At 35.4% G+C, this 27,918-nt stretch overlaps 1 pseudogene; it reads left to right on the top strand.

Moving 5' to 3' along the window:
- Positions 1-946: 946 nt before the first annotated feature.
- On the top strand, positions 947-27,096 carry LOC130679298 (olfactory receptor 6C70-like; annotated as a pseudogene).
- Positions 27,097-27,918: the final 822 nt, after the last annotated feature.

Genomic DNA, 27,918 nt, shown 5'->3' with positions numbered 1-27,918 from the left:
TCCAAGGGAAAAAAAATAGAATCTAGGATTGCACACAGAAGTAAATGAGAATTCTATCAAGGAAAAATTTTGGAGGAAAAAGTACATCACAGTTTTTTAAGGTGATAATACACTAATGTGAGGATGATGATACTCAGGCTTCCAGTTACACTCAACATGTAGGTGATCAATAGAAACACAAAAATCAGAATCTGTAGTTGAGGGTCATCTGTCAATCCCAGAAGGATGAAAATGCTGAGAGATGTGTGGTTTCTCATTCCTGGGTCCTGACTTTTGCCCAATGTGCATGTAATAGTGAGGGATTTAAATGTGAGAAGATGGTCGGGAAAAAATGTGTTACATTGGATTTTGTTCAGAAAAGCCAAGCAATGTATTTTATTTTACTTAATAATGAATTTTTAAAGTAATTCATATGCTCAACTCTGTTGATAGCCTATCATCGATTGGTTAGAAAACAGGCTTTCAAATGTTTTTACTACAACATATGGTAAGATAGACATTTCATATAGCAGCCCAGTGTACATGCTCACACACACACATGAATAGACACTTATATCTAGAACAAAAATGTAAGTAATATCCTGTTAACCCGTTGGTGCCCTGCTCTCTGATGTTTTATTTTCTAATGTATCTTATTAAAAATAAATACAAATATCTAATAGATTTTATAGTGTACTAAATGGTCATGACCTGTGTTCAAAAAAAAACTTTTTATGGATCTTTTGAATAATATAGTCCAAGGAAAAGATTATTTTCAATGATAGTTTTTTAAATGTGTACTGTCTGTTTAATTTGCACTTTGCAATAGATTGGTTCATAGCACATTTCTCCCCTTTAAGAATATTTCCCTTACCACTAAACAAAATTTTACTCAGTGTCACTATCTGCTTGTAACCTTTTTTACCTGAATAAATTAAAAACATATGAGATGTGTTTGTGACACAAGATGCTTCTAGATCCATCTACCAACACAGTTGAAGACCCTGTTCCACTGCCCAAGTCATCCTACGTGGGCTACCTGTCTGGAAAAAAATTTCATCTAACCATGTATGTTTTTTCCCTCCAGCTTACTACATCCATTTACCGATTCTGACCTATACTTGGTTCTTGGTGATTCATTCCTTTTTTCTACTTGGATTTTTCAGAAAAGTCCTTCCAAATCTCCCAAGCCATGTTAAGAACTCTTTATGTGTTTTTGTCACACTCTATGCTTAATAGAGGATGTGAAAAAATTATTGGAAACATGATTTTTTTGTCTTGCTTAATGTAATAACCACAGAGCAAGGAGAATAAGATATAGAGTTTATTCAAGGTAATATTTTCCCTCAGACCTAGATCAAGTCATATTATTTATTAACTGGACTCAGTGTTAAAACTACTCTGACAGCTCTTACTTTTCCTGTATCCCTGACTCTTGTTGATGGGATTCTTAGTGGCTTTTATGGTTGGTGGAGGAAATGCTCTGAGGTCTCCTGAGTCACACCATAACCTGACTACACATTCAGAATACACATAAAACCTGCATGAAGGCAAAAAAAGTGTTACCTGACTTGGTCCTGTGTTTGGCAGAGAAACAGTTTTGCTTTTATGGATTCCATTCCTGCTTCCCCAATACACCTGTCAGAAACATATTAACAACAGAGATTAAAAATGTTAAATTCTGGATTTGGACCGTCAACTGGTCATTTGTTATTCCTCAGTTAACACCAACTAACTACATTATTGCCTGCTAAATGATTTTGTTCACCAATGCTTGTTTAAGGCCATAAATACATTGAAAATAAAACCCCACATCATTTGCTATATAAATTTTAATTAATTGGCTATGTGAGGGTTTCGCTTAATTGCTTTAATGTAGTCCTTTTCTTCAGAAGTGGGAGATACTCTGTACTCACCATCTGACCATTTCCCATAGTAATTCTTCCAAGAGTTTACAGGATTTTGGTAAAGGGATGCAGGGATGACCCTTGTTTGATGTTTTAGGATGAGCTGGGCACTCTCAAGAATATGAGCATCACACAACTAACAATAAATTACATGAAGAGTAACAATAGATTGATCAATTAAAATAATTAAGTAGATAATAGACTAAAGATATAGAAAAGGAAACATACAGAGGCCACTGACCTCTCTTTCCTTTAGTCTTAACACAACTGTGCCTTACCCAACCCTGGAAACTGTAAGCCTTGTTCTTGCTCCTAAATATCTTGAAAATATATTGACACTATAGTAGATAAATGTTTTCCTTATTTTGTCTCTTAGAAAACTGAACACTTTAGATAGAGTGCAGGAATGCAAATTTTGTCAGCAGACGATTTCCAACTCAAGGTTGCTTAAAGAAGTCCTTCATTTCACTTATTTTAAGGTGACCTACTATTTGTTGATATACAAATCCAGCCCTATCAAAGTCTTCAATCAATTCAAAATTATAAACTCTAATTTCTTTTTAGCACAATTCAGTTAACTATTCATATCTCTGTACTTTTGGTAAAACATATCAAACCGTTTCTTAAAAAAAATAATTCTCTAAGTTTCTCAAAGGCCACAGCCATATTGATTTCAGCTGGGTGTTTATCCCTGTACTTCCTGGGACTAGAAGGATGAGAAAGGTTTGCATAGGCGTATATGAGGACATAAACCCCAGATGAATTAGGTTCCAAAGTCATTTATGAATCTTCTGTGTAATATTTTGGCAAAGATTCTGAAACAGGCAGCAGTGGGGACAATGTCCTCAGAGAAGTGAAAATTCCACAACATTATTCAACATAGGACTTGACACAAAATAAAAAGCAAATGAAAAAGAGCAAGCCTACCTTTCCCTCCTTTAATTCAATAACATCCATAGCTGCTAAATGCTGTAACAGAATACAAATTACCCATTTTCTCCTTTAGTAACATATGTTTACCTTAAGTAATTGCTTTTTATTATTTAAAAATTAAGATAACAAAACTAGGAAAATTAAACTTAATAACCACTCTCCATGTCTCAGATTATACCCTCCATACATTTCTTGTATAAATATATTCACATTAATTGGTATATTCACAAATATGAAGTATCCTTTATGTGTTGTTTTTAAATTTATTTTGACAAATAAAATATGAAGATTCTTTTTATCTCAATAGTTGTAAGTTTGTATAATTGGGGAATATCTAATTTTTTTTGGTGCATTCTCTCCTAATTGGAAATCAATCCTAACAGCTGAAACTTGGTGATTCTTTAAAAAAACATTTTCCTGCTACAAAAAAACTGAATACCTCAAGCTAATTCTGACTCTCCAATTTTTTGAATATATTTTTCATTATACATTTTACTTTTATTATAAATTTATTATTTCCTTTAAATCAACCTTCAGCTATGATGCAGAATACATTTTTGTACTTTTGAAATAGGGAAGTTTTATGCTTGCAGCTTTGTTATTGTTCTCAAGAGTACTTTGGCTTTTGGGGATCTTTTGTGGTTTTATATGAATTTCAAGAATTTTTTATTTCTGTGAAAAACGACATTGGTATTTTGATGCAGACTGTATTGAATCAATAAATCACTTTTGGTAGTATGGATATTTTACTGTGTTAGATCTTTCAATCCATAGACACAAGATGTCTTCCATTTATTTTTCTTCTTTCATATCTTCAAAAACCGGTTTTTACAATTTTCAATGTACAAGTTTTTCATTTCCTTAAGTTTTCTCCTAAATATTTTATTATTATAGATTACTGTGATATGATTTAAAAGAGATACATATTTGGTCACTCAGATTAGAAATATATATTACCCGGGTATATTTGGTCTCTATCCATAGTTCCTGAAAACATGGCAGAGACTTAAAGGTGAGATGGGGGTCTTCTCATGTTAATGAGGGACTTTTGGACCCCACTGAAGGGTTGGGACTAGAGTTTGAATCAGCCAATGGCAAAAGATAGTCAATCATGACAATGCAATGAAGCTTTCACAAAAACCCATGAGAAGAGCACATCCCACTCTTACATCCTGCTTCTCTGAGAAAGCTTCCACACTTGAGGAACCAGAGCACGCCCACATGCCACCAAGCCAGGCCCCATACTCCACAAAAATAGAACCTCCTTTATTTGGGATCTTGCTCTATGTATTTTTAACCTGGCTGTTAACTTGTATCCTTTATGGCATCATTTATTAAACTGCTAAGCATACTTTCCTGAGTTCTGTGAGCCACTCTAGCAAATTCATCAAACCGAAGGGGGAAGTCACTGGAACATCCAGTTTATTGCTGGTTGGTCAAAAGCACAAGGAACAGCCTAGCATCTGGATTGGGGAGTGGATGGCAGTCTTGCAAGATGGAGTCACTAGCCTGGGGAATCTGGTGCTGTCTCCTGGCAAAGAGTCAGAATTGAGTTGAGTTCTTGGATACCTGCTGGTGTTGGATAATTGCCTGGTGTTTTGCATGGGAAGACACACACACACACAGCATGGGAAGACACACACACACACACACAGCATGGGAAGACACACACACACACACACACACAGCATGGGAACACACACACACACAGCATGGGAACACACACACACACAGAATGGGAAGGCACACACACACACACACAGCATGGGAATAAACACACACACACACATAGACACACACACACAGCATGGGAAGACACACACACACACACACAGAGCATGGGAAGGCACACACACACACAGCATGGGAAGACACACACACACACACAGCATGGGAAGACACACACACACGCAGCATGGGAAGACACACACACACAGCATGGGAAGACACACACACACACACAGCATGGGAAGACACACACACACACGCAGCATGGGAAGACACACACACACAGCATGGGAAGACACACACACACAGCATGGGAAGACACACACACACACATACACATAGCATGGGAACACACACACACACAGCATGGGAAGGCACACACACACACAGCATGGGAAGACACACACACACACACAGACACACACACAGCATGGGAAGGCACACACACACACAGCATGGGAAGGCACACACACACACACACACAGCATGGGAAGACACACACACACACACAGCATGGGAAGACACACACACACACAGCATGGGAAGACACACACATACACACAGCATGGGAAGACACACACACACACAGAGAAACACACACACACAGCATGGGAAGACACACACACACACAGTATGGGAAGACACACACACACACACACACACACAGCATGGGAAGACAAACACACACACACACAAACACACAGGAATTGGGTCCAGGAACCCAAAAGGAGTTATACACTATTGCTGTGAATGTATGAAAAAACACAATGATATTGTAAATGGAACTGGTTTCTTAATTTCCATTTCAGATAGTTCATTGTTAGTGTATAGAAGTACAACTTGTTTTTATTTTTGTCCTGTAATTTAATGAATTTATTTATTAGTTCCAACAGCTTTTAGTGGAGTCTTTATAGTTTGCTAAAGCTAAGTCATCTGCCAGCACATAATTCTACTACTTTCATTCCTATTTACATCCCCTTTAATTAATTTTTCTTACCTGGTTGCCGTGACTATGATTTCCAATACTATTTTGAACAGAAGTGTCAAGAGTAGGCATGTTTATCTTATTCCTGATCTTAGAGGGAAAGGTCTCCATTTTTTACAACTGAGGATCATGTTACCTGTAGGTTTCATGTATGTTGCCTTATTATGTGAGATAACTTCCTTCTATAACCAGTTAGAGTGATTTTAATCATGAAAGCATTTGAAATTGTCACGGGCATTTTCTGTATCTACTGAGATATTCATGTGATTTGTATCCTCCATTCTATTAATCATATGTATTGATTTTCATGTTGAAATACTCTTGCATCCCAGGGATAAACCCCACTTGGTCATGGTATATGCTCCCTTTTAACTTGCTGTTCAATTTCTCATGCTCATATTTTGTTGAACATTTTTGTGTCTATGTTCAACAGAAATATTGGCCTATAGTTTTCTTTGCTTGTAGTAACATTTCTGGCTTTGGAATTTGGGTAATACTAACCTCATAAAATAAATTTGTAAACAGTCCCTTCTCTTCATATTTTTAGGAGATTTTGAGAAGGGTTGGCATTTAATTCTCTAAATGCTTGGTAGAATTCACCAGTGAAGCCATCTTCTTTACAATTTCCCTATATTTCCTATTTGAAACATGCCTTATTTTTAAGTGTGCTATTCAGATTCTAGATATCTAGCGATTTTCTGGAGATCTCCCTTGTAATTTACAATTTAATTTCACTCCTGTCAGAGAACACATTATGTGTGATTTGAATGCTCTTATAATTACCAAGAACTGTTTTATAGCCCAGGATTGGCTTAACTTGTCAAAAGTTCAGTGTGCACTTGAAAACAAGGTGTATTCTTTTGGGAGGAATGTTCTATAGATGTCTGTTAAGTCTCAATAATTTAAAGAGTTTTTCAAGTCTTCAACCTCGTTGTTGACCTTCTGTCTAGTTGTTCTACCCATTGGCCATTAGTTTAAAGTGTTGCTCAAGTCTTCTATATCCTTACTGATTTTCTGTTTGTTTGCCATTATTGAGAGAGGAGCATTGAAATATGCTACTATAGTTGTATTTTGTCTATTTCTCCTTACATACTATCAATTTTTGCCTCATGTAATTTGAAACCCTGTTATTAAGAGCATAAAATCTGAGAATTTCTATTCCATTTTAAGAAACTGACCACTTTAATCATAAAACTGCCTTCTTTATTTCTGGAATTAAATTTTGCTCTGAAATCTAGTTTGTCTAATATTAATATAGCAATTCCAGATTCTTTAGATTGGTGCTAGCAAGTTATATTCATTTATATCCTCTTAATTTTATCTCATTTGTCTCTTTATACTTAAAATGAATTTATTATACACAGCATGTAGTTAGGTTTTGCTTGTTTATTCAGTATGATGATCTCTGCCTTTTAATGGGAGTATTTAGACTAGTTACACATAATGCAATTTTTATATGTCCAATCTTAAATCTGTAATTTGCTAATTGTTTTCAATGTGTACCATCTGTTACTTGTTTCATTTTTCTCCTTCTTATGCCTACTTTGGATTAAGTGAAAATTTATGTTTTGAATTTATCTTATTACTTCCCTACTGCTGCTGTACAGCACAGTGGCTTGAAACAGCACACATTTATTATCTAAAAATTCTTTAGGTCAGATATCCAACATGAGTCTCACTCGGATGAAAATCAAGGTGTCTCATTCTGGGAGCTCCAGGGCAGAATCCGTTTCCTTGACTCTTCACACTCTAGAGGCTCCCACACTGTTAAAGTAATCAAGCCCTTTATTCATCTTCAAAGTAAATAATATTGTTTATCTGTGACTGTTTTTCTGTGGTCAGATACCCTCTGACTCTCCTTTTATGCCCCCCTCTTCCACTTAAGGATCTTTGTTACTGCTTTGGGCCCACCTAGATAATAAGGAGAACTTCCCTATTCTAAAGGTAGATGATTGGTAACCTTAATTCCATCTGCAACCCTAATTTTTATTTAACATTTAAGATAATGTATTCACAGGTTATGGTATTAGGACATTCCTGTGATGGACTAGTAGCTCTAACATTTGTTTCTAGTTGATTCAGGGGTGATACTATGTATTTTCAATTTACCAGACTAACTTCAAATAACACTGAGGCAATATAAGAACCTGACAATGTAATTCCATTTCTGACAATTTCATATTTGTGTTATTGCTGTTATATATTTTACATTATTATAATTACTGTTTTTATTCATTTTATTATTTGTTAATCATTTTTTTAAATAATAAAATATTTTTATCAATGTTTTTATTATTTCTGTTGCTATTCATTCCTTTGTGTGGCCATATTTCCATCTACATCACTTTCCTTTTCCTGACAGTTGCATGCTGTTTTCACTGCAATATTTGTTGAATTGTCCACTTGAGATTTGTGATTCCTTTATTTATATTTTAATTTAACTTAAAAATTAAATTAATACAATGACTAGAAATACATAATAGGAAAATACAGGTAATCCATGAGCTATAGCTCGGTATATCAGGGGATAATTACATTTCAGAAAGCATATTAATAATATAATAAACAACCCTCAAAATATGAATATATTTTAACTGAAATTATAATTCTAAGAATTTGAATTTTTGTAAATATATATTTTTATAACAATGCTTCTTGTTATTTTTTAGTAATTTTAAAATGAGAAAAATAAGAATTTAAAATTTTTGTATAACCATACAGTTAAATATCATAGTTATTTTAATAATAGAAAAATTAGCACTTAATTTTGTAATTTACAATCATTTGAAAATGTGATGGAATAATCTAAAAGATAAAGCAGCACACTCAAAATAATGATGTATGTTCATAAATTCTTCAAGAAAAGTACATGCCATATTGTTAAGGAAAGTAGGAAGTTATAAAACATGTAAAATGTATTTCTATGTTTACCATCATTATAAACATAGAAGTTGATTATTACTATAAAGAAACACATGAGATTGAAATATGACATCGATTATATATTTGTGTTCTGTGTAATATCTGTCTAAATATAGGAATATATTAGGTAGAGCCATGTGAAATTCTCAGTGGTTGGGTGTCTTTGTCCTTAAAGAAAGGCAATCACATTTTTTAACTTATTCATATACAGCATTTATATTTACAAAAAATATTGAGATTATATATTCAGAATATTAATATTAAGTATACTTTTGTGTTTATATTTTCCCTCCTTTTACTATATTTCTCTTTTTATCTAAATAGAAATAATAAGGAAGAAAACGGTCTTTCATGATTTCATAAGAACAAAATAAGAAGAAGTCTGGCTCCATGCCAAATGTTTCACTGTTTTGAAGTACACTGTGGTTAATGTTATTGTTGAATCTTCTTGTCTTTAAGGAAACGTTCCCACTGTTGCATCTTTCAAGACCCCACAGAAATACAAAGAATCATTAGAGAATACTATGAGAATCTATATGTTAACAAGCTGGAAAACCTAGAAGAAATGGACAACTTCCTAGAAAAATACAACCTTCCAAGACTGACCCAGAAAGAAACAGAAAATCTAAACAGACCAATTACCAGAAACGAAATTGAAGCAGTAATCAGAAAACTACCCAAGAGCAAAACCCCCAGGCCAGATAGATTTACTGCGGAATTTTATCAGACACATAGAGAACACATAATACCCATTCTCCTTAAAGTTTTCCAAAAAATAGAAGAGGAGGGAATACTTCCAAACACGTTCTATGAAGCCAACATGACCCTAATACCAAAACCAGGCAAAGACCTCACCAAAAAAGAAAATTATAGACCAATATCCCTGATGAACATGGATGCAAAAATACTCAACAAAACATTAGTAAACCAAATACAAAAATACATCAAGAGGATCATACACCATGACCAAGTGGGATTCATCTCAGGGATGCAAGGATGGTACAACATTCAAAAATCCATCAACATCATCCACCACATCAACAAAAAGGACAAAAACCACATGATCATCTCCACAGATTCTGAAAAAGTATTCAACAAAATTCAACATCCATTCATAATAAAACTCTTAACAAAACGGATATAGAGGGCAAGTACCTCAACATAATAAAGGCCATATATGACAAACCCACAGCCAACATCATACTTAACAGCGAGAAGCTGAAAGCTTTTCCTCTATGATTGGGAACAAGACAGGGATACCCACTCTCCCCACTGTTATTGAACATAGTACTGGAGGTCCTAGCAGTGGCAATCAGACAAAACAAAGAAATACAAGGAATCCAGATTGGTAAAGAAGAAGTCAAACTGTCACTATCTGCAGATGCCATGATACTGTACATAAAAAACCCTAAAGACTCCACTCCAAAACTACTAGAACAAATATTAGAATTTCGCACAGTTGCAGGATACAAAATTAACATACATAAATCTGTTGCTTTTCTATAAACTAAGGATAAACTAGCAGAAAGAGAAATCAGGAAAACAATTCCATTCAAAATTGCATCAAAAAGAATAAAATACTAGGAATAAACCTAACCAAGGAAGTGAAAGACCTATACCCTGAAAACTGCAAGACACTCTTAAGAGAAATTAAAGAGGACACTAAAAAATGGAAACTCATTCCATGCTCTTGGCTAAGAAGAACTAATATTGTCAAAATGGCCATCCTGCCTAAAGCATTCTACAAATTCAATGCAATCCCTATCAAAATACCAACAACATTCTTCAACGAACTGGAACAAATAGTTCTAAAATTAATACGGAACTACCAAAGACCCCAAATAGCCAAAGCAATCCTGAGAAGGAAGACTAAAGCAGGGGGGATCTCGCATCCCAACTTCAAGCCCTAATACAAAGCCACAATGATCAAGAAAATTTGGTACTGGCACAAGAACAGACCCACAGACCAGTGGAACAGGATTGAGACCAGATATTAACCCAAACATATATGGTGGTCAATTATTATACAATAAAGGAGCCGTGGACATACAATGGGGAAATGACAGCCTCCTCAACAGCTGGTGTTGGCAAAACTGGACAGCTACATGTAAGAGAATGAAACTGGGTCACTGTCTAACCCCATACACAAAAGTAAACTTGAAATGGATCAAAGACCTGAATGACAGTCATGAAACCATAAAACTCTTAGAAAAAAACATAGGGCAAAAATGGACATAAACATGAGTAACTTCTTCATGAACATATCTCCCCGGACAAGGGAAACAAAAGCAAAAATGAACAAGTGGGACTATATCAAGCTGAAAAGCTTCTGTACAGCAAAGGACACCACAAATAGAACAAAAAGGCATCCTACAGTATGGGAGAATATATTCATAAATGACAAATCCGATAAACGCTTGACATCCAAAATATATAAAGAGCTCATGCACCTCAACAAACAAAAAGCAAATAATCCAATTAAAAAAAGGGCAGAGGAGCTGAACAGACAGTTCTCCAAAGAAATTCAGATGGCCAACAGACACATGAAAAGGTGCTCCATATTGCTACACATCAGAGAAATGCAAATTAAAAGCACAATGAGATATCACCTCACACCAGTAAGGATCGCCACCATCCAAAAGACGAACAACAAATGTTGGCAAGGATGTGGAAAAAGGGGAACCCTCCTACACTGCTGGTGGGAATGTAAACTAGTTCAACCATTTTCGAAAGCAATATGGAGGTTCCTCAAAAAGCTCAAAATAGAAATACCATTTGACCCAGGAATTCCACTTCTAGGAATTTACCCTATGAATGCAGCCCTCCAGTTTGAAAAAGACAGATGCACCCCTATGTTTATCACAGCACTATTTAAAATAGCCAAGAAGTGGAAGCAACCCAAGTGTCCATCAGTAGATGAATCGATAAAGAAGAGTGGTACATATACACAATGGAATATTACTCAGCCATAAGAAGAAAACAAATCCTACCATTTGCAACAACATGGATGGAGCTAGAGGATATTATGCTCAGTGAAATAAGCCAGGTGGAGAAAGACAAGTACCAAATGATCTCACTCATCTGTGGAGTATAAGAACAAAAGATAACTGAAGGAACAAAACAGCAGCAGAATCACAGAACCCAAGAATGGACTAACAGTTACCAAAGGGAAAGGGACAGGGAGGGTGGGAGAGTAGGGACGGAAAAGTGGTTGGGGGGAAATAAAGGGGGTAATATGACTTTAGCATGTATAATGTGCGGGGTGGGGGAAAGGGGAGGGCTGGGCAACACAGAGAAGACAAGTAGTGATACTACAGCATCTTACTATGCTGATGGACAGTGACTGTAATGGGGTTTGTGGGGGGGACTTGGTGAAGGGGGAAGTCTAGTAAACACAATGTTCTTTATGTAACTGTAGATTAATAATACAAAATTTAAAAAAAATCTTTATTTAAAATATGAAAAATTAAAAATAATGTGGGGTGCTAAGGCTTTGTATGTCTGGCCTTGAAGACACAGAGAAAAAGACAAATTGAAAACACAAGTGGAAAGTCAGAATAACTTTCTAGCAATTGTAAAGGAACTCTTTAAATCACTGTAGCTTCAGCACCAAGTATATTTGCAACCCAACCAAGAATCCTTTACCAAGGTAAGGGGACTTTTTGCAAAGAATGAGACTCTAAGATATAAGTAATACGCATATGGATTAACACAGACGAATCTGGAAACATAAGCAGTTCATGCAGGGCATTTCTTCCACAGACGGAGATATTTCAGTTACAGCCCACATCCAGAGAGAGGTAAGAGTATCAGTCAGGGTTACGGTCAGCTGCATTTAGCAGACAACATATTTATGCACAAGTCTAGGTGTAGACTAACAGTCACCTAGAATCCAGATTCCTCTTAGTTTCTTCTTATCCACCATCCTTCACCTCAGAATACACCATCACTTACCTCGTATTTCTTTTCACTTAGTAATGTTTCTTTTGGGTCTCATGGACTAAATAAGCCAGTCGAGAAAAATAAACCATCATGAAAAACTCCTAGAGCTGAAAAACACAATAACTAAACTGAAGAATTCAACAAAAACTTTCAAAAATAAACTAAACCAAGCAGAAGAAAACTCAGTGAACTCACTTCTCAATATATATATATATATATATATATATATATTCAAAGAAAATGAGATCAGGATCTTGGAGAGAGATCTGCACCCCCATGCTAAGTGCAGCATTATTCACAGAAGTCAAGATACAGAAATATCCTTAGTGTCCATCTACAGATGCATGGAGAGGGACATGTGATATATATAAATAAAATACCTCTAAGATATGACAAAGAAGGAAATCCTCCTATTTAGGAAAATGTAGATGTACTTTGAAGGAATTATGCTAAGTGAGCTAAATGAGACAGAAAGAGACAAATACCTTATGATATCACTTATAGGTGGAATCTAAAAAGCCAAACTCATAGAAACAGAGTCGAATAGTGATTAGGAGGGGCTGGGCCTTGGGAGAAATAGGGAGATGTTGGTCAAATGGTATAAACTTCTGGTTATAAGATAAATAATTTCTGGAGATCGGATGTATAGCATGATGATCATAGCTAATAATATGGTATTATATACTGGAAAGTTGCTAAGAGAGTAGATTTGAAGTCATTTCATCACAAAACAAGAAATGGCAGTTGTGTGACTTGATACAGGTGTTAGCTAATGTTACTGTGGTAATCATTTTACAATATATAAGTGTATCAAATCAACATGTTGTACAACCTGAACTTACACAATCGTATATGTCTAAATACATAAACAACCTGGGAAAGAATAAAACTTAACAAAGAACAAATAAATTCACTTACCTCCTCATTCTATCCCCCTCCCTTCTCCTTGGACATTGAAATTTGTTCAGAGGAGAGGAACTAGACAGTCTTCCATTTAGATTTTCTAAAATGAAATATATGCTGATATTTCAAAGACAACAGAAAAGGAACTATGCATTCATTTATGTGCTATTATTAGAAAGTTCATACTTTAACTTTACTAACCCTGCTTTTATTGCATAGCTGCAATGCTCTTCTATCCTTTGACTACAAATTATTCACTTATTAATGTTTTCTTATTTTTTACAATAATTCAATTTCATAAAATAATATTTAATCTTCTCAGATATTTCCTTTCTTTTCAACTATAACACAATTAATATTTCCTTTTATTCTCATGTTGTCCACAGAAGGGCTAGGTTATTCATTATTAAAACACTTAATAAGATGCCTTATTTTAGAATTGTTTCAGTATACATTTAAATTATCCAGACTCAGTTAATGGGAAAACTTGAAGTTTGTATTTAGCAAATCTTTCCTTGATCATTACAAGAATCCTACCATCAGGAGTAATTCAGAGCTACAGATAATCATGTGATAGTTTTATTTCATAGTTTATCATATTAGGAATTATCATAAGCAATGCCTATTTGCCTGGAAGAATGCCATCTTTATGAAAGACAGTTCTGCTAGTTCCCTGGCAGAAGTTTCCAACCAAGGACCTCCTTCTATTCCGTGCCTCTTGATGACCTTGTTGTCCATGTAAATACCCAGCCTTTGCCACTCTACTCAGGTATGTAAGGAATACGGCGCATTTCTGTTCCACATCACAGATTTTCTATTTCTTTCATATGTTGTAAGTCAAGGGTTAAGACATCTGTTCTTCTAATGTTTTTGTTTTTAACATATCTGAGAGAAATGCCTTATAGTTACTAATGTCTGTCGTCCTTAGTTTCTGATGCCACAAGAAGTGTCCTGTATTTTATACTCTTGGATACAGTTCTCGTACCATATCTCATTTCAATCAGTAATGTTTCCTTTGGGTCTGCTCTCCTTATGTTGGACTTTATTTACTCAGGCAACCTAACCCCAAATCAATTACCTTGGCACATGCCACAACACACAATAAAATGATTAACTTTCCAACCATCTCAACAAGAATTTTTTGAGTGAAATAATTTCCTAAATGTGGTAAACATAATGGGATTTTATACCTCTAACTTGAAATGTTAAAGTTGAATATTGAATAACATAATGATGATGATCATGACCCACCTATTGCTCTTGTCCCCTTACAGATATTTAATAAATTCATATGTCCTTGTGTGTACTGACCATCCACATTCTATTGCAATATGCTATACAAGTTGGTTTTGTTGTATATCATTAGTGCCCTCTGTGCATTAATCTCATGGGAAAGTTTTCTTTTGTGTTGTTTTGTTTATTTTCTCTTCTCAGTAGAATATCTTGAGTACATAGTTATTAAATGATAAAAGAACACTCACATTTTTAGCATGTGAAATTAATGGAGAAATATCTCCCTACTTGGGGGATATGATAATAACAATTTTATCAGATATTTTTGGATTTTTTCCATTTCCATTTCCAGATGTAAATTTAAAAAATAATGTATTTCACTGTATGATGTGAGATCATTTGGAAATAGTCACAGTAAAAGCTAGAGAACTTACCTTACTGGGGACAAAATCAATACAGTAGTTTACAGGACCCAAGTCCAGAACATTGACCTAGGTTTAAACTTACGTATAAGGGTGAGGAGGAAGGTGGTAAATTTACAGAAGTACAGCATACATTCCATCGTTTTACATGAAGTGGGAACTTAAAAGTCATTTTTCTTTCCATTTCTTGAAAGAATAATATTATCTAGACTTCAACATTCATAATCCATTAGTAGTTCTTTTTACTCCCTTTATACACCCTACAAGAAAATACAGGAAAATATAGGAACTAAGGTAAGTGCTTTAGAGTTTGGAACTTTTATTTTTCACAAAGCAGATATTTATAAGTAGTCTGACTTATTTTGCTTTATGATTAATTGTTTTAATTTTTTTCTGGTATAGCAATATAAATTGTATAAAGGGTACCTATTCAAACATGCACATTAACCTGTCCATTGCCTTTTTATTAATTATATAAATTCAATACAGCAATGTGTAAGTTCAGAAAAGAAGACTAATGAAATCTCTAGAAAGAAAAAAATATTTACTATATGGCCATTAATTTGCCACATTTTAGTTATCAAATTCTTATTGTCTGATTACATCTTCCTAGAGAGATATTTTTCCATTTACTAGTTCAAAGAAAAAGTTATGAGGATGCTGATTGCAAATAACAGATGTGAAAAAGAACACATTGCATCCAATAAACAGAAAGCAGTTTTAGACAGAAGGTATCATGAATAACCCTAAATCCTTTCCCACTTATTCTGGAAATGACTCTAATAGTCAGAAAAACCCTCTGGACTAAGTAAAATTTTACATTTTAAAATCAAAGTGGGAAGATACTATTACAGGAGTAATACATAATTATTCTGAGGAGGCATAAATTTTGACACAGGAACTAAGAAAAAGGAAACAAAACATAAAGTGGTAAAAAAATGTTAGGTATATATAGTAGATTTTAAAAGACAGTCAAAAGGCTGACCATCCTGGGAAAGAGAATTATCACCAGCAGTCCAGTGCTCCAGATAAAGATGTAGGGGCCACAGGCAGGCCATCCCACTACGTGCCACTTCAGCATAAAAATGATGTCAGAGCTAAAAGCAGTCAAAACCCAAAAGACTCAGGAAGATCCTGACCTCCATCCCTGCGAACTGCCCCAACTGCATAAAAGATTTTAGATGGAGCAGCTGCTCCAGGAATAGAGCTATGACCACAGATAACTACATTATAATATAAACTGGGCATGGTAGACCGGGAGGAATTTAGCAAAGTGTATTTGTTAAAATTCCTCTCCATGTCCCCTCATTTCTGCCCAGCAAACCTGTGTTTGGTACCAGACATTCACTCATTCATATGCCCGTGAATTGCCTTTCTTTCCTGCGAAGCCACAGACCCCACCCCTCCTCCTCAGTTCAGCATCACATCTGTACTTCATTTTCCATGACTATCTTTTTAATCTCATGGCTATGGATTCTCCATACATACATAATTAAAATTTGGCTTTTTTTTCTCCTGTTAGTCTGTCTCATGTAAATTCAATTCTTAGACCAGCTGGAAGAGCCTTGAAGGGTGGGGGAAAATCCTTTCTCCCCAACAGGCGGTATACTTGGCAGGATATCTTGCTGAACTTTGCTTGCTTCAAGGCTGCTGCAGTTGAGAGATTCTGGGATATCTGATGGACAGCCAGCAGAAGGTAAGATTTTTTACCATGTTAGGCCCCCAGAATATCTATCTGTGGGGGTCTAATGGAACAAGAATAGTGAGAGTCCTTTTTCTCACTTTCTAAATTTAAATTAGCAGAAGAAAATGTTGGTGGAACTAGTTCCTCAGGCTTGGTGAGTCTTTGTAAATTTGGTTGAGTACACTTGGATAAGCTGACTTTTACCTCCCAGAAACGATGTGTTTTCTTAGTGTGTGTCTTTTCTTTCATTATTAAATGTGTATGTGGGGTAAAGGCTATGGCTAGAGGACACATTGGAAATCAAATCCACAAAACTGGTGGGCACAGGTCGAGCACTAACGAGCTGTCAGAGCAACCATCTAACTCAAAGACTCTCATGATAGGATAAGTCAGTCATGGAATGGGTTAGATTGACACTAGGCACCCACTGATTTCAAGAAAACTTCTGTGCAATGAGGTGACAGTAAAACATTACATGATCCCAACCCTGTGACACACCATCCTAGGTATTAGTTTGGCTTCTGAGAGTCCAAGGCTTAGCTAAAGCTGTTGAAAAATTTGGATGTATGAAGAAACTGGGTGAAGGTCACATTTTGTCTTGTTATGTCCTGGGAGGTTTGCTTTGTGACTGGTGAAAGCATTATCTCTAGTCTCTGTGGCCCAGAGGATGCACTTACTGGCATGCATCTGGAGGAGAGTCCGACAAGCTATAGATCAGAAGGCTCCAACTATCCCAGCTCTCAGAACAGTTTATCATAAGAGGTCCCAGTCCCAGGGACATTTGTCATCCCAAGCTTCATTGCTGGTAAGTGTTGGAAAAGTCCCCTTCCAGGAGAGTCTGCCTGATGTCACAGATCCCTGGGTCAGTGACTAGAGTCATCTCACATTTTTATGGGAGAATGGAGACACCGTTTACACTACACTATCCTTACCACATGTGCTACAAACACCTTTGCTTTCTTTGCGGGAGTGAACATTTGGATCATGGAGGCTGCTTCATCTATGCCCTCCAGAGACATTTCTTGTGTGCATATTTTAAATCTGGAAAGTTGCCTCTAGTTCTTTTCATAAAAGTTATATAGGTTTGAGATGCCATTAAGATCTTACTCATAAATGGCCAGAAGATGGATCCTTTAAATTGGCTATAGATAAAAGACAAAATCTTTTTAGAGAGCTTTCTTTTTTCTTCTTTAAAAATTTTTTTGATTAAAGCATTATTAATATACACTCTTATGAAGGTTTCACACGAAAAAACAATGTGGTTACTAGATCTACCCATATTATCAAGTCCCCACCCATACCCCAATACAGTCACTGTCCATCAGTGAAGTAAGATGCCACAGATTCACTATTTGCCTCCTCTGTGCTACTGTTTTCCATGTGACCCCCCACACCATGTGTACAAAATATAGTACCAGTCAATCCCCTTCTATTCCTTCCCCACCTACCTTAACACACCCCTACCCTTAGGTAACCACTAGTCCCTTCTTGGAGTCTCTGAGCCTACTACATATTTTGTTCCTTCAGTTTTGCTTCATTGTTATACTCCACAAATGAGGGAAATCACTTGGCACTTGTCTTTCTCTGTCTGGCTTATTTCACTGAGCATCATGTCCTCCAGCTCCATCCACGTTGTTGCAAATGGTAGGATTTGTTTCTTTCTTATCACTGAATAGTATTCCGCTGTGTATATGTACCACATCTTCTTTATCCATTCATTTACTAATGGATGCTTAGGTTGCTTCCATATCTTGGTTACTTTTAAAAGTGCTGCAGTAAATATAGGAGTTCATATGTCTTTTTAATCTGAGTAGTTGTATTCATTGGGTAAATTCCAAGGAGTGGGATTCCCGGGTCAAGTAGTATTTCTATTTTTAGTTTTTTGAGGAACATCTATATTGCTTTCCACAATGCTTGAACCATTTTACAGTCCACCAGCAGCGTAGGAGGGTTCCCCATTTTCTGCATCCTCACCAGCATTTGTTGTTTTTAGTCTTTTGGATGGTGGCAATCCTTACTGGTGTGAGGTGATAGCTCATTGTGGTTTTTATTTGCATTTCCCTAATGATTAGTGATGTGGAGCATCTTTTCATCTGTCTGTTGGCCATCTGAACTTCTTTGGAAACTGTCTCTTCATATCCTCTGCCCATTTTTTAATTGGGTTATTTGCTTTTTGGTTGTTGAGGCTTGTAAGTTCTTTATGTATTTTGGATGTTAACCCTTTATCAGATATGTCATTTACAAATATATTCTCCAATACTGTAGGATGCCTTTTTGTTCTGTTGATGGTATCCTTTGCCATACACAAATTTTGCAGTATAATGTAGTCCCATGAGTTCATTTTTGCTTTTGTTTCCCTTGTTCGAGGAGATGTGTTTAGGAAGAAGTTGCCCATGCTTATATTCAGGAGATTTTTGTGTATGTTGTCTTCTAAGAGTTTTATGGTTTCAAGGCTTACATTCAGGTCTTTGCTCCATTTTGAGTTTACTTCTGTGTATGGGGTTAGACAATAGTCCAGTTTCATTCTCTTGCATGTACCTGTCCAGTTTTGCCAAAACCACCTGTTGAAGAAGCTGTCATTTCCCCATTGTATGTCCATGGCTCCTTTATCAAATATTAATTGACCATATATGGTTGGGTTTATATCAGGGCTCTCTAATCTGTTCCATTGGTCTATAGGTCTGTTCTTCTGCCAGTACCAAATTTTCTTGATCACTGTTGCTTTGTAGTAGAGCTTGAAGTTGGGGAGCATAATCCCCCCAGCTTTATTCTTTCTTCTCAGGATTGCTTTGGTTAGTCGGGGTCTTTTGTGGTTCCATATGAATTTTAGAATGATTTCCTCTAGTTCATTGAAGAATGCTGTTGGTATTTTGATAGGAATTTCATTGAATCTGTTGATTGCTTTAAGCAGGATGGACATTTTGACAATATTAACTCTTCCTATCCATGAGCCCAGGCTGTGTTTCCATTTACTGGTATCTTCTTTAATTTCTCTCATGAGTGTCTTGTAGTTTTCAAAGTATAGGTCTTTCACTTCCTTGGTTAGGTTTATTCCTAGGTATTTTATTCTTTTTGATGCAACTGTGAATGGAATTGTTTTCCTGGTTTCTCCTTCTGCTTTTCATCATTAGTGTATAGGAATGCCACAGATTTCTGGGTATTAATTTTGTATCCTGCAACTTTGCTGAGCTCAGATATTAGATGTAGTAGTTCTGAGGTGGATTCTTCAGGGTTCTTTATGTAAAATATCATGTCATCTACAAACAGGGACAGTTTAACTTCTTCCTTGCCAATCTGGATGCCTTTTATTTCTTTGTGTTGTCTGATAGCCATGGTTAGGACCTCCGGTACTATGTTGAATAGAAGTGGGGAGACTGAGTATCCTTGTCTTACTCCCAATCTTAAAGGAAAAGCTTTCAGCTTCTCACTTTTAAGTATAATGTTGGCTGTGGGTTTATCATATATGGCCTTTATTATGTTGAGGTACTTGTACTGTATACCATTTTCTTGAGAGTTTTTATTATAAATTGATGTTGAATTTTGTCATATGCTTTTTTAGCATCTATAGATATGATAATGTGGTTTTCTCTTTCTTTTTGTTGATGTGGTGGATGATGTTGACAGATTTTTGAATGTTGTACCATACTTGCATCCCTGGAATAAATCCTACTTGATCATGATGGACTATCTTTTTGATGTATTTTGAATTCAGTCTGCTAATATTTTGTTGAGTATTTTTGCATCTATGTTCATCAGGGATATTGGTCTGTAATTTTCTTTTTTTTGTGGTGTCTTTGCCTGGTTTTGGTATTAGAGTAATACTGTCCTAATAGAATGAGTTTGGAAGTAGTCCCTCTTCTTCTACTCTTTGGAAAACTAAGAAGTATGGGTATTAAGTCTTCACTAAATGTTTGATAAAATTCAGCGGTGAAGCCATCTGGTACAAGGTTTTGTTCTTAGGTAGTTTTTTACCAGTTCATTTCATTGCTGGTAATCGGTCTGTTGAGATTGTCAGTTTCTTTCTGGGTCATCCTTGGAAGGTTGTATTTTTCTAGAAAGTTGTCCATTTCTTCTAGGTTATCCAGTTTGTTAGCATATAATTTTTCATAGTATTCTCTAATAATTCTTTGTATTTCTGTGGTGCCCATTGTGATTTTTCCTTTCTCATTTCTGATTCTGTTTATGTGAGTAGACTCTCTTGATTCTCTTGATTTCTTGATAAGTCTGGCCAGGGTTTATCTATTTTGTTTATTTTCTCCAAGAACCAGCTCTTGCTTTCACTGATTCTTTCTATTGTTTTATTTTTCTCCATTTTATTTATTTCTGCTCTAATCTTTATTATATCCCTCCTTCTAGTGACTGTGTGCCTTATTTGTTCTTCTTTTTTGAGTTTCATTAATTGTGAGTTTAGACTGCTCATATGGAATTGTTCTTCTTTCCTGAGGTATGCCTGTGTTGCAATACACCTTCCTCTTAGCACATCCTTCTCTGCATCCCACAGATATTGTAGTGTTGAATTATTGTTGTCATTTTGTCTCCACATATTGTTTGATCTCTGTTTTTATTTGGTCATTGATCCATTGGTTATTTAGGAGCATGTTGTGAAGCCTTCATGTGTTTGCGTGATTTTTCATTTTCTTTGTGTAATTTATTTCTAGTTTCATACCTTTGTGGTCTGAGAAACTGGTTGGTACAATTTCAATCTTTTTAAATTTACTGAGGCTCTTTTTGAGGCCTAATATATGATCTATTCTTGAAAATGATACATGTGCACTTGAGAAGAATGTGTATTCGGCTGCTTTTGGGTGGAGAGTTCTCTAGACGTCTGTTAGGTCCATCTGTTCTAATGTGTTGTTCAGTGCCTCTGTGTCCTTACTTATTTTCTGTCTGGTTGATCTGTCCTTCAGAGTGAGTGGAGTGTTGAAGTCTCCTAGAATGAATGCATTGCATTCTATTTCCCCTTTTAATTCTGTTAGTATTTTTTTCACATATTTAGGTGCTCCTGTTTTGGGTGCATAGATATTTATAATGTTTATTTCTTCTTGTTGGATTGACCCCTTTATCATTATGTAATGTCCTTCTTTGTCTCTTGCGACTTTCTTTGTTTTGAACTCTATTTTGTCTGATACAAGTACTGCAACTCCTGCTTATTTCTCCCTATTAGTTGCATGAAATATCTTTTTCCATCCCTTTACTTTAAGTCTGTGTATGTCTTTGGGTGTAAAGTGAGTCTCTTCCAGGGAGCATGTAAATGGGTCTTGTTTCTTCATCCATTCAGTGAATCTAGGTCTTCTGATTGGTGCATTCAGTCCTTTTACATTTAGGGTGATTTTGGATAAGTGTGTACTTATTGCCATTGCTGGCTTTAGATTCATGTTTACCAAAGGTTCTAGGTTAACTTCCTTACTATCTAAGAGTTTAACTTAACTCACTTAATATGCTATTACAACCACAATCTAAAGGTTCTTTTTTTTCTCCTCCTTTCTCTTCCTCCTACATTCTTTATATATTAGGTATCACATTCTGTACTCTTTGCCTATCCCTTGATTGACTTTGGGGAGAGTTGATTTAATTTTGCATTTGCTTAGTAATAATTAGCTGTTCTACTTTCTTTACTGTGGTTTTATCACCAGTTGTGACAGCTATTAAACCTTAGGAACACTTTCTTCTATAGCAGTCCCTCCAAAATACACTGTAGAGATGGTTTGTGGGAGGTAAATTCTCTCAACTTTTGCTTATCTGGCAATTGTTTAATCCCTCCTTCAAATTTAAATGATAATCTTGCCAGATAAAGTAATCTTGGTTCCAGGCCCTTCTGCTTCATTGCATTAAATACATCATGCCCCTCTCTCCTGGCCTGTAAGATTTCTGCTGAGAAGTCTGATGATAGCCTGATGGGCTTTCCTTTGTATGTGATCTCATTTTTCTTTTTAGAGAGCTTTCTATTGTTATATTGTAACAGCTAGCCTTAGGAATTCCCTTGATAAGATAAAAGAACAGAAATTAGGCTTAGAACACAAAGTAATGTCCATATCCAACATAAATTTCCCTTTTTAAAATCTAGCCCATCTACATGTTTTCACTTCCTTTCCCAATATATTTATAAATAATACACCAACCTAAATCTACACCCAAAGAATACAGGTCACTCGTATACATGCTGAAAGCAAGAGAAGGAATTTAACCAAAGCTCCAGAGGTTGGGCTTGTTTTGCTTCCACCTTGCTGGGCTCTGTATTTCCTCTGCCAATTTCAGCCATTGTTATGCAATGTACTTTGCAGATTTATTCTAAACTACTGAACAAAAACATAATTTTTTATGCCCCATGGACAGCAGAAGCTCTTTTAATATAGCTCTTTACCTGAATTTTCAGGACATCCCCTCAAATTTGTAGAGGTGTTCTAAAAAAATGTGACCATTCACAAACCCCTCTCAGAGGAAACTGATAACTAAACTTTCTGTTCGTCCCTCCTATAAATGATAAACTGGTGACAATATCCAGGGAACAGCAGAGGAGGGAAATCGAGTTTCATGATGTCCCTTCCCTTGCAAATCCAAACCCATTGTTTATTGATACTTTCTCTCCTGGGGATAACTCTTTCTCTCTGACTTGTCTCATTTTGCATCCTAGGACCTCGACTTGGCTTTCTGCCTGCCTGGGCCACGCAAGTCGAGGTTTGTTCCTTGGTGATCTTTGGGAGTCACTCTAGATCTTCTAAATAGTTTTGCACTCTCTTTTAGGATGCTTCTTGGCTCCATGGGGTTATTTGATACTATCAGAAATATTTACTGTTCCAGCATATTTACTTGATACCTGACAAGATGTTTAGAAGGATATAATAACTTTATGAAAAAAAATCAGTGTCAAGTTCACATTGATAGAGACTGATGGAAATGTTTTATAAGTTATCTCCCCTTAGTTAAAGGTACACAGAGGGAAATAATAACATTTCAACATGGATGGAGGTGTCAGTCTTTGTTATGAAGATGGAAAAACAATTCTTCAAGACTTAAAAAGAGCTGTCCTTATTTTGCAAATCTAATTTCCACAGGGTAGAGGTTGGAGCTCTAGAAACAATTTAATGTCTACCTACTTTTACCAATCTCTAGACCTCCCCATCATTTCAAAGTGCCTGTAGATGTAATAAAAGATCAGGACATTGGAATAAAATTGTCCTGTACTTAAGAAAATAAAGAAAATTAAAATAACTACCATAAAATTCTTTTTTAAAAAACAAAAACTTGCATAGTTTCTCTGTGCTTTTGTGATATAGATTTTCTTCCCCCATCTGCTCTAGGACCTAATAGTCAGTCTTTGAAATTCAAAGCCTTAGGAGCAGTTTCTCATCTGAGAAAATTAAATGAGAGACAGAGAGGGACACAGAGATTTTAGGAATTGGGCAAATAAAATCTCCACAGATATTAGTTTGCATGTGTCTGTACTTTTGTGTGTGTGTGTGTGTGTGTGTGTGTGTATTGTAAATGTGACATTTTCCTATCTCTGATTGGTTTTGTTAAAATTAATTTCTAACAAATTCAACTGATTTCATTTGAATATAAGTACTTGTAAGAATTGGCCATTCTTAAACTCTCAGAAATTCTGAAAGAAACTAACCCAAATGTTTTTCAAGTTCATGGGATCTGGGATAATAGTTGATATTAAAACTAATTTAAGGTTGTTCTTTAATTATAATAAACCTCTTAAGGATTATCAGCATTAAAATGAAAATGTGTATTATGTCTCAGTTTACTTCAAGTGAAATAAGTTGGCACTACCTGTTAGAAAATGGTTTTTAAAAAAATGTTCTGTGATAATGGCTGACCTTATCTGATGTCTCATGAAGTTTTCATGGGCAGTCTAACATAACTGGGAGCAAATGATTTAGATAGACTTAAGTGGATTAAGAGTTTATAGAAAACTTTCTACAACAATTATATTTCATAGTATAGATACTTATGAAGAGCTCCTCAGATCTTTTTGGTAAACTGCCCCTAAAGTTTTGTTAAGCTAAATGGTGAGGTAAGTTAAATTCATTGAATATCTAGATCATAAGCTAAAATAATGAAACTATACTTACTGAACATAGGTTTATCTATTTTTGGCTTCCTCATTAGAGAAAATCTAAAAATAAATTGGGGTCTGTTAGCAAACATTTTTTGTGCTTTATTAAAAAATTGTACATAATTTAACTTCAGTTTTTTTTTTCTCCTGTTAACCTGTCTCATATCCACTTTTTAATTTTCTTTGTAGAAAATTCTTCATTCCCAAGAATGATAATTCTAAAGGAGAGAATATATATTCTTTGACTTATTTGTGGGTTTTTCTTCCTTTCTCTCTTTTTGTCTTTTAGGGAAAATATTAATGATAAACTCAATAAGGAAATAGTCTAATTGATCTGCAATCTAGTTCATAAAACATTCTGAAGAAGGAGACAGAAAAGAAGAGGAAGAAGGAAAAAAAAAATTCCTAATAAAGTTCTTATAAACAATGTAGTTGATTTCTAAAATGTGTAAACAGTTGAAAATCCCTATTTAAAATGTGGTTGCAAGAGTGTGTATGTTTTTTCATTTACAAAGGATTTCTCACTTTTATTTATATTTATGTTGCAAAGATTTTCTTATTCTTAAAAGCTATCAATTATTATAACTGCAATTTTAAAAGTAACCTGGATAAATAGATACCTTCCTTAATTTTATAAAAGGATTTTACCTTTATGTACAAGATTGGACAAATGATCTATGACACCTCTTTTAGCTCTATGATATTATGACTACATTCTACATCTTTCAGGTTCCATTTGCAATTTTCTGACTTGCCATCCAGTTGGCCTGGGTTGTACTGAGTTCTGCACATATTGTGTGTTAAATGCTCCTTCTTTAGAAGGAAATTGCATGCCCTCTTCATACACAATTACCATAGGATTATTTAAGTGAATTCATAAACATTCTAAAATCTATCCATGTCTCAAGGCTAGGACTTTTTAATGAATATTCAGTATGATAAAGTTAAAAAGATAAAATTAAAAAAAAGCAAAGGTTTAGTACTTAAAAGACTTGGAGTTCAGGGCCCAACTGAATTACAAACAGTTAGTTCCTCATTTGTCTTTGAACTTGTAAACTTTGTATAAAAACAAATGTCGAAATCTCACCAAAAATATTCAAACAGTTGTTTGAGTGTCTTGGGCATTTGTATTTATTAAAGATTCATCAACTTTTTGTTACAAAGCTGGGGTTTAGATATATATCCCAGAAAACTCCAATCTGACTCTAGATTTCCTTCTCATGAAAGTGGAGAGAGTAACATTCTTCTCAAAGAGAGTTGCTGCAGATGTTAATAAGGAAATTTATGTAAATCTCCAGACATAGTGCCTGGCACATTGTTGGTGATCAATGTATGTTGTTAGCTTCTCTCTCATTCTTTGTTATTTCTTAATGACTCCAATAGTTAATCCTTACCTTTTTTTTTACTTTTTTGGTCTAGCTTTGATAAAATTCATAAGAGAGAAATGAGAAACCATTCAATGCAGAGTTCATTCTTTTGGGTCTGACAGATAACCCTGAGTTGCAAGTTGTAGTTTTCCTCTTTCTATTTTTTACCTACATATTTAGTGTCACAGGAAACTTAACCATCATTATTCTTACTCTTCTGCATTCTCAGCTTAAGACACCAATGTATTTCTTGCTAAGGAATTTTTCCCTTTTAGAAATCTCATTCACAACTGTTTGTATTCCAAGATTTCTGGTGAGCCTTGTGACAAAAGACAGGACTATTTCCTACATGAGTTGTATGACTCAGTTATTTTTTTTATCTTTTTGGGAGTAACTGAATTTTACCTTCTGGCTGCCATGTTCTATGACCGTTATGTGGCTCTATGTAAACCCCCGCATTATACCACCATCGTGAGCAACAGAGTTTGCTACCAACTTGTATTCAGCTCCTGGGTAACTGGATTCCTGATTATCTTTCCTCCAATGATCTTGGGACTCAGGTTGGAATTCTGTGCTTCCAATGTCATTGATCATTTTATTTGTGATTCATCTCCCATCCTGCAGATCTCTTGTTCTGATACAAATTTCCTAGAGCTAATGTGTTTTCTCTTGGCTATTGTCACACTAATGGTCACACTGATGTTAGTGATTCTCTCTTATGGCTACATCATCAAAACAATTCTCAAATTCCCTTCTATTCAGAAAAGGACCAAAGCCTTTTCTACCTGCTCTTCCCACATGATTGTAGTTTCCATCTCTTATGGTAGCTGTATCTTCACGTACATAAAACCATCAGCAAATGATAGAGTGACTTTAAGCAAAGGAGTAGCTGTGCTCAATACCTCAGTTGCCCCCTTATTGAATCCTTTCATTTACACCTTAAGGAACCAGCAAGTGAAACAGGCATTTAAGGACATGGTCCAGAAACTTTCATTTGGTCAAATAAATGAAAAAATTCTAAAAAAATGAATAAAATATTGCCCTATCTTGATTTAGTTTGATTCTACATATTTGCAGATTATATTAGTAATTTCAGCTGACTTGGGGCCTCCTTCCATGATATTATTTCTGGCTAAAATTATATATTACAGAAATGCTTCATTATAAATTTCAGAAATATACAAATTTAGATGTGATAGTTTTCATAGATCATAGTGGATGAAACATGTTTCAACAAGGCTCTGTATGAGCTTGCACATCATATGACATTCTAGACCTTGGCATATAAATGGAATGATTGCAGCTAGAATCATATTTTTAGGGCAAAAATGTCTATCTGAAAGTATAGGGACCAAGGGCAGGCTGCCCCAAGATGTGTCATTGTGACAGACAGATTATTTCGATCTGAAAAGCTTCGAGGCCCAGAAGACTCAAAAAGAAACTTTGCTCTTCCTCCTAACTGCCTAAAAGAATTTAGATAGAAAACCCATTCCAGGAAGAAAGCTATTAGCAGAGATAGCTTACATTATGATAGGCTTGGTAGACAGGGAGGAATTTAGCAAAATCTGTCTGTTAAAATTCCTCTCCATGTCACATTGTTTTTCCATTGCCCAACAAACACTTGTTTACCAAACATTTGCTCTCATCTTCCTGTGAATTACTTTCCTCTCCTTTGAAGTCCCAGACCCTTACCATTCTTCTCCTTAGTTCAGGATGGCATATATACCTCATTTTATTCCCTGTCTTTGAAATCTCATGTCTGTGTGGATTCTTCACATTATGTAATTAAATTTGATTATCTCCTATAAATATGTATCACATCAATTTGATTCTTAGGCCAGCCAGAACATT

This window comes from Manis pentadactyla, chromosome 10 (genome assembly GCF_030020395.1).
Source record: "Manis pentadactyla isolate mManPen7 chromosome 10, mManPen7.hap1, whole genome shotgun sequence".
Classification (NCBI taxonomy): domain Eukaryota; kingdom Metazoa; phylum Chordata; class Mammalia; order Pholidota; family Manidae; genus Manis; species Manis pentadactyla.
This window is presented reverse-complemented; position numbering and strand designations above follow the sequence as displayed.